Source organism: Crocodylus porosus, unplaced genomic scaffold (assembly GCF_001723895.1).
Source record: "Crocodylus porosus isolate Cpor-Errol unplaced genomic scaffold, CroPor_comp1, whole genome shotgun sequence".
Classification (NCBI taxonomy): Eukaryota; Metazoa; Chordata; order Crocodylia; family Crocodylidae; genus Crocodylus; species Crocodylus porosus.
Genome location: NW_017728947.1, coordinates 90,254,275 through 90,263,687, shown reverse-complemented (window position 1 = coordinate 90,263,687; position 9,413 = coordinate 90,254,275).

The following is a 9,413-nucleotide window of genomic DNA, read 5'->3' as shown; positions in this document are numbered from 1 at the left end:
CGCGGGCGGCGGCGGCTGCCGCAGGTGAGAGGAGCTGTCGGGCGGGGGACGAGCGCGGGGCCCGCTGCTGTCCTGGCGGAGCGGGGTGGTGTCACTCCGACGCGGCCGGGACCCCCTTGCCCCTTCCCTGCAGGATGGGCCCCCTCATGTCCGCTCCCGGGACCCTCGGCTCCTGTGTGCCCCCGCGGCCCAGCCTGGCCCAGCATCGCCTTCCCGGCCGGGCAGCAGCCCCTCTTCCCCGCTGCGCCCCCGGGTGTGGGGACCCCTCGCCTGCCCCCCTCAAGCCCGAGGGGGCTCATGCCCCAGCCCCAGCCTGGCCCCGCGGGGTGGGCAGGTCCTGGCCAGACAGAGCGGTGCTCAGACTTGTGGGATCTGGTCTCGTTCGACTCCTGTCAGCACTTAGCCTAGGGGCTTTGCTTTTTCCTTCTTACTTTTCCTTCTTTGTATCTTACCGGTGCCGGGGAAAGGGAGAAGGCAGCAGTGTTCAGATGACAGTGGTGGGGACACGGCCACCCTCAGGCCGCAGTACAGGGAACGATACTTCAAGCTGTGTTTTCCCTTCGCTCCATCTGCGCTTGGGTTTAGTAGTGGTAATCGCTTGACTTGCTTTTCCCCTCAGTTGCTGAGGCAGTCTGCATTCATTCATGTGAAGTGTTGGTATCTTTAGCTGAAAGGTGCTGTGAAAGTATTGATGCTGCTGAGAGTCTCGTAGACCTTTCGTAACCCTTGTTTCCCTGTTCCCTTGGAGTTTACAAATATCTGTGTGTTGTCCTGGCCTAGGGCAGGATGTCAAGCTCTTCTGGCCCCATGATATGGCCTTGCATGCTGCATGTGATGTGTGCCACATCTGGTCCAAACCAGCATGTGGGGCTAGTCCAAGACTTGCGGGCAGCACTGTGGTCCGGATGATAGGCCTCTGAAGGCCAGGTTCAGCCACCGGCCATATTTTTGACCCCCCCGGAAGGAGGAATCCCTTTTAATCCAGTGACTTATTGTTTTCCCCACTTGAAGCTTTTGCTGTGATATCAGAGTAAAAGTGTACTCCCTTCCCCCATTAAGAGTCTAATCCTGGTATAAGTGATTGTTTAATTTTTTTTAATGGTGACTCTGTGCATCTTTTGTCTTCCAAAGAATACGTGAACTCTTGGATTATATTTTCTTGGGACTGGAAAGGTGAAAATGATTACTTCAGAGTTAAGGTGTCACAGAGGCATACTTTGGCGTTTTCCCTTTGCAGAATGTAATCAGACTTGCAACAGATATATCCAAAGTCATTGAGACAGCTGGGAACATATACTGCCTCGTGCTACACCAAGCACCTCTGTAGTGCCGCTGGCCAAGTGAATCACGTTTGCGGTATCCATAGTAGTATGTTGAAGGTTTCTGTGATGGGCAGTATTTGATCATTTAATTGGAATTGACAGATTCAGTCTGAAGGCAGGTGAGTAGGACATTTAAAAGCTTGAGAGAGAGTCTTTTGTTCAGAATGTGCAGTGTCTGCTCTTATTTCAGACGCTTTCCAGATAACTGATACTAAATCCTTTATACTTGACATAGTGTCGTTAAGGATTGCTTTCAAATGTCTACCAGCATTTGGATTGGATTGATATTTTCCCATCTTTTTATAGGTCTGGTCATAATAGATGTGCAGCTTCTATGTCTGAAACACTGTACCACTTCTGCTGTTGTAATTATGCTCTCTGGCTTAACTCTTTATTGTAGTATCTTTTTAATGTAAATGAGTTACCTTGTATGTCCAGTTTCCCCAGATGAGTCTTAGATTACAGCAGTGATGAAATCATATATAGCTGGCATTGACTGACTTGAAAAGATACATACATGAGAACTAGACTTATTTTTATAAGTCATCCTAGAACACTTGTACAGGCTTGTTGTGCCATTTTCCAGCTTTTGAGCCTGTTGAAGAGTCAGTTATAAAATCTTCTGTGTAGAAGGTGATCAAGTAGATTCAGGTGCAATGGAAGAATGAGCAGTCTCCCCTACCATTTCTGGAAATTCAGTTCAGCAAAACTACTAGAATCTTGAGAACAAACAAAATAATTGTCTTTCATTAGAGATAAGCGACTTTCAAATACATTTATATGGGATAGTGTGTTGAGACCAATAGATAAAACAATGCAACTTAAAGATATTTATTATATACTGAAATAGCCAAATAATCACACTTGCAACCTTTATTAGTTCAGTATTTGAGTTTTCCATTGTGGCATACTTTTTAAAAAACATTGGGGAAAATACAACTAGAAACAAAGCTTTTATACTTCTGAAATGTATTTGTAGCAATTACCAAATCAGTGGCCATAGAGGCTTCTATTTGTTTCTTTGCAACAGGTTCAGAAGAGGTATCAGCAAGCTTCGTCTTGTGTTTATAGCATACAACCTGAATTGGGAAACCTGAGGTCAGATCTGCCTCTAACACATACTCTAAGTAATACCAACTGAGTCACATTGTCACTGGGCATGTCGACACATGGACTTTCATGTGCATTAACCTGTTTTAATGCACACTAAAGCATCATTTACAATGTGCACTTTCACTAATGCACTTGGTTAATGCTAGGAAAATGAGTATTAGCCTACCTTAGCATGCATCTCACAATGGAGGGTGCCTGTACATGAGCCAGGGGGCTGCTCTGACATGCTGTAATTATGGAGTGTGCTAATAACAAGGTCTAACATACATAAACTGCAGGAGGGCCAGTTTAGACTAGACATAAGAAAAAAGTTCTTTATGATGTGCGTGTCCAGGGTCTAGAACAAACTCCCCACCCCCCAGAGGTGGCGCAAGCACCTACTCTGGACTCTTTCAAAAAACAGGTGGATATAGTTCTTGCTGGGGTTGCTTGATCCCAGCTGACTTACCAGCTGTGGTGGAGGGGCTGGACCCAATGATCTCATGAGGTCACTTCCAGCCCCTGATGTCTGTGAAACCTATTATATTAGTGTGCTTCAGACAGCCTCCATGTCTTGTGTATCAGTGTCCCCACACTTCAAAAATGTGGTGGGGATGCTTTAACTAAAGCTTGTTTGAGCTTTAAATGATGCCCCGCTGCTATTTTGAAGCATGGGGACACTGGTACACGACACAGTCTGAGTGCTTTAATTAGAGTGGCTCTCGGAGAGCACCCCACTCCCACCCCCAGAGCATGTGTAACCTGTCCCCCCCCTCAGCAGAGGTACTAGATTTAATGTGCATTAATGAAAGTATGTTAATGCATGTGTATTACCCACTGTCCATCATTTTTTTGCCACCTGAGACCTTACAAGAATGTGAGGCTTAATTGTCAATGTCTTTAAATAGAAGCTACTGCAGAATTACAAAGCTTATTTTACTTGTTAATGTTCTAATATGCTTATGCCATAAGGGACCACTTCTGCAAATGACAGTATTATTTGTATTAGTTGAATTTTCAGACCCACTTAGTCTCTGTTCTGTATTTTTTTTCTTCTGGTGTCCTTGTCATAAACTAGATGTTTTTCCAGAATTGTGCACAAGCAATGGTTCTCTCCATTGCTGCAGAGAGGTCCTCCATACAGGTCTTGTCAAGGAGTTGGCAAAAAAGTACATGCTCCATAGTCTGTACTTCCCCGCACTCACATATAGTTGTGTCATTAGAGTAGTCCCAGTCAGTCATATTTGTTTTTGATCTTCTAGTTTGCATGTGTAGGCAATTCAGGTATCACCATGTTGGCCAGTCAAGATCCACCCCTCTTGGAAGGTCTTTCTGGGGTTCCTGGTCCATTTTGGAGCATGTGACTGCACATAATCTTTCATTCCATAACCTCACTCACACCCTGTCAGTCACTGTGTCCAATGGTGCAACACTGGTCACAAGTCTTTCATGTTTTAAGCCATTTAATTACTTCTGTGTGATCACAGAGTGGAAGTGTAGGATCTTCCATGTGCCGTGATAATTCTTTTGGGCTCGCTAACTTTCTTCTGATATCAGGTGGTGCAATGCCAGCCAGTAGTACAAGCTATCCTTTGGTGTTGGCTTTAGACATCCTGTTATTTCATGACAGCTGTCTTTGTAGAACAGCTGGGTCTGTCTTCTTGGCATGAACTGATCATTCCTATACTGGCCATGCATACTCTGCAGTGGAGTAACGCAAGGCAATAGTGATGGTTTGTAAGGTAGCTGTCCTGTATAATTGTCATAGAGGATAATAACTATTGGTGGCTTCCGTGCTAAAGATTGGTGAGAAGCAATCTGAGACCACCACAGCACATCATGTATAAGCGACTAAAGTTTTACTTGGCCTTGAAGGAAGGAAGAGGAAGTAAAATTTCAGTTGAAGCTTAAGCAGCACTTATTTTATACCTTGTATCTGAAATCTGACCTGAGTTGCAGCATCTAATTCTTAGTGTGTTGCTGCTTTCTGTCAATTTCTTTTTTTTTTTTTTTCTCTTTGCTGGTCTAATACCAAGCATTTAAATGATGTTTGGCTCACCTGGGATTAGGATCTAAGATCCTCGGTTCTCACTTTCTTTTTTCTTTTGAGTAAGACTGTCCCATCTTTGTGGCAAGCCAGGAGTAACCCTGTGCCACCTTGTTCCTACTCTGCATGCCAAATCCTGGAAGAGATGAAGTGTAGCCACCTTGCAGCATCTCTAGTGTCCTTATTGGCATGAAAATATTTCTTCTAAGTGACCAGAACCAGTGGCTGCAGATAAAGTTTACCTTGGAACTGCCTATTGCAGGTTACTTCAAGGGAAATGACTCCTAAAAATTGAAAGGTAGCTTATGCCCTGAAGTTTGTATTCGTGTAATGTGTGAGTTGTAGTTTGTTTAGAATGTGCCTATAATCCTAAATATTGCCTATGTAATTGGCTACTTCTGGTTTGACTTCTGTTTAAACAGTTTTTTGGCTTCAGTATCTTGTGGCACTGAGTTCTGCAGTTTAATTGTATGGATGTCACTTTGCTTGGCCCTTGTGATATCCTTTTTTTTTTATGCTGGCACAAAGGCATTGACCATTTACACCCTTAGTTTAGGTACTTAAGAGTGTTGTGTACTTAGTGCATCTGAAAAGTTGTTAATGAGATTTTTTTTTTAATCTACATTACAAAAAACCCAGATAGATGCAGCTATACCTTCCTCGTGTGAAACTAATTGCCTGTCTTGTAAGATTTTAATCAAGAGTTGAAATGAGTCCATGGAAATATGCATATATGTTTTTGTGTACCAACAAGAAAATTAAAGGACTAGTAGTTACTTTAGGAATTAGAAGAGTCTGAATGTAAAGAGCAGGGTCTTTTGTAAACTGTAAGAACTAAAAGTCTGATATAGAAGAGAAGTCTTCTGTACAGCTGGTCAGAAAATGTCACTTCTCTGAAATGGAACTATTTCTATGAAACATTATTTTGCTTTGACGGACTTCTACTGACACAGGCAGGGTCCATCTGTTTTTCTGTCAACTCCTCCTGGTAAGTTTCCAAGAAGGCCAGGCCTTGCAGTTCATAGCTTGGGATGTGACTTTTAGCATTTCTGTACTTTGATGGGGAACTCCTGACCCCTGTAAAGTTCAAGTTGAGACCTTTGGTCACTATGTTTTACTAGGGCAAAGAATTGAACAGAAATATTTGGATTTTTCCAAACAGAAAACTGCTTAGAACTCTTCACACAACATGTCTAGTGTTCTGAATTGGAACAAACTCTTCTGAAATCCCAGAATTTCTCTTCTGCAGGAAATTCTAAGTTTTTTAAACTTAATTTATTAATGAATCCAACTCATCAAATATAATGTATAAAAAGATATCTTTTCCCTTTAAAAGACGCATCCAGATAAGTAGTTATCTTCTATCAGCAGTGTTCCTTTAGCCCAAGTCAATGTCCACAGGGATCTTGTTCTTTTCTTCTCTTCCTTTCAGTCTGTGACTGCAAACTTTCCAATGTCTTTATGTAGAAATTCGAAGTTTTGATTAGCTCTAATCATCTCTTCATGCACTTTTTAAATTTATCCTTCCTATAGTTAAGATAAAAGTTAAGCTATTTCCATGAGTGAGTCATTTTGATAAACTGTAAGAAAATACTCTTTAAAATGGGAAAACTGGAAAGTACACATTTTAAATACTAACAATCCTGACTCAAACTCTATTTACTGGGCCATCAAGGACAACTATTATTTTTTTAAGGTTGGCATGCAGTGCATAGCTCAAACTACCTTGGAATAACTATTTAACTCTCTACCCTGGAGCCCAGTGTAAAAGACATCAGTATACAAAACTGATGCAACTTACTCTAGTGTAAGCATGTACATCCAGGCCCTCAGGCATAATTTAATAAGTTTATTCTGGTGAGACCTCATCTTAAAATGCTACTGCGCCTGTTCAGTGAAAGGTGCCTTTTTAAATGCACTTAAGAAAGTACATATTTCTATGCAGAAACTTTTAAGTAGGTTTAAAAAAGGATTTTGTCATTTTCAGTCAGTACATGTACTGTTGGGAGAAGAATGGTTCTTAGTTATATTTTTATATATTTATATTTACACATCAGTATTTACAAGTAGTCTTTTCTATCTAAAAAGAATACCTATGCTAACAGTTAAGCAACGTGATTTATTTTCAGTAAGAAACATGCTTGTTTATATATAGATCTCTTAAGTATTTTTCTGAATGACTGTATTGTTGATGGTATGTTAAGTTGTGAAATGGGAATACAGCTTCAAACAGCAGTTGCCATATTGAAACTCTTCTGAGATGCATAGCTGGTTCTGCTTGTCTGAAGTTAGGTAAAAGGCAGGGCAGTGTCACCTTAGAGCAGTAGTTCTCAATCTCTTTTGTACCAGGACCCATTTGTAAACATTGGCCAGTTGTGGCCCTGCCGGTACCCTTGCTCCCAACGCGCAGCCCAGCCCCAGCCTTGCCAAAGCATGATGGCAGAGAGTCCAGCCCCAGCCCTGAGCTGGGGCTCCCAAGCCACATCAGGCAACCTGGTCACTGCCCCCTGGTCACTACCCCACCTGCCCCCCAGTAGCATCACCTGGCTACCACACCCCTGCAAGTATGGACACCAGCCCTGGTGCCGCTGCCCCCAAAGGGTCTCCTGCCCCTTTCCCCTGCTGGAGGGATGGGTGCCTTGCCCTGATGCACCCTTGACACATGGCCACCTTCCCAGAGTGCCAGCAAGCACCTCCCTCCCCACAGTCCCCAGGCTCTGGCCTTCCAACCACCACTCCCTGTACACTTAACTGCATCCAGCTGCTGCTGGTGCTGCTTCCACCACCCTACCTGGCTGCATGTTGGCCATGTGCATGTGTATATGCAGATGCATGTGCGCCCACTGCCTCCAGTCACCCCAAGCAGCTCCTTGCAGGCTGGAATGCTGCCAACCCATAAGGGGAAACCCATGCTTTCCCATACTTTTCTGGGACTTGCTCACAAACCTTTCAAATATTCTTGACCTGCTTTTCTGTTGTGACCCACAATTTGAGAAACACTGCCTTAGAACACTGTGATACAGATCCCCATATGGGAGATGAAAAAATACCAAGTACTGTATGTAATACGTGGGACTAGCTTAGCAACTTAAAGATGGTTTCACAGCATAGTTATGAATATAATTTGTGCATTGTGTTCTCTTCAGACACCATTAGAATCCTAATGCTGAAGGAAAAAAAATGTTAATTTTTATCACGCTTTGTATTTCTGATGAAAATGTCTTGTTTCACCAAAATGTGATATCTCTAGGAAGTTTTGAGGTATGCCATAATATTCACATTCTTTGAATAATGTTGTACAGATGGGAATAAATAATAGTAATTTGATGAAATGCAATATCTTGGAGTCATGCCTGTATTAACTATTAGGAATAGTGGTGAAACTGATGTTTTTAACAAGAATAAAACCAAAGAAGTGCATTTCTCTTTGTTTTTGTTTCCAAACTACAAATTTAACAAAGTTGACACTGAATAAGATGAACTGAATGTAATCACAGCATTTTCTAACAAACATCCTGTTCAGTGCATAGAACATGAAAAATTATCGCCTTAATGGCCAAACTTTTCAGTTGTACCATGCACCTGTAATTTCGTCTGACTGGCAACATGGACATTCGATTTTTCACTCAGTATTATGCAAAAAAGTACGTATGTTGCAGGGGAATTGCAAATACTAACTCTACCATCTATTCTTAATGTCAAAAGGAATCTAAAAATAATTAATTACTGTATTCTAGTTCTTAAAACAAGATACTTGTCTAGCATGAATCAGAAAATACCTACCAGTTTTGACTCGACCATTTCAAATCGCATCAGTTTTTAGTCGCTTATTAAACACCTCCAGAAGGGAGGTTTGAAATGGAAATACTAAAACGTATTCTAGCATAGCAACATTTATCTACTACTACAATGCTTTTAATTTATTTCTGGCTGTAGTGTCTGATAACTTTAGTCTCGGCAAAATATGCATGTGTTTCTACATTTACGTATTTGGTCAAGATATAACTTTGAGACACTATAATAAGGGTGGGCAAAATATGGTCTGCACCTGCAGAACAATTTTGCCCAGCACACAGTGGATTCCTTGGCCCTGCCCCACCCAAGTACAGGGGCAGCTCAAGCCATAGTGGGCGCCTGGGCACGCAGCAGAGTTGTGGCAGCAGTGCTTCCAGACTCCTGTTTCTGGCAGCCCTGGCAGTGATGGCTCCCTCTGGCTGTTACTGCTGGTCCCAATCCCGCTGCTAGAACACCCCAGCCTGTCCATCCTGTACCCACCACTTGCAATGCAACCCGTGAGGGCAGGGTGCTTGGCCACACAGATAGGATGGGGCTGCGGGCTGGTGAGGAATGGTGTTCGGGAGCAGGACAGGTGGGTGGGAAAAAGGAGACCCTGGGATCTTGGGATGGCGACAATGTGGGGCCAGGGCAGAGTGGCAGTGTGCTCAGTGGACATCCCTGCCCATAGAACTAGGGCTCCGCCTCAACCCGGCTCCCAAGATCCTGGGGTCTCCATGGAGAGCATCTGGAAGTCATGCAGACAAGGTGCTCTGATCATGTCCACCCTGCAGAGCACCCTGCTTGCACAGCTCCCAGCTGGTCTCCATGGAGACCCCAGGGTCTTGGGGTGGTGACAGCGCAGAGCTGGGGACAGGGCAGGGCCCCAGTTCTGTGGACAGGGAAGTGCTCTGAGCACACCAACAGCTTAGCCCTGGCCCTGCACTGTCACCGCAGTGATCCTGGCCTTGCCTATCCCTCCCACTCCTGAACGCTGCTCCCAGCCTGCCCACAGCCCCAGGAGTTTTGGTGAGTTGGTGCAGAGGGGGAAGGGGGTGCATGCTGACCCAGTTTGTGACACCTCAGCAAAACTCCCTATGTAGTCCACAGGCCCAAATAATTGCTCACCCCTGTGCTATAACCTAGGCAGTACTGATTTAATTTTTTTTACTCCAAAC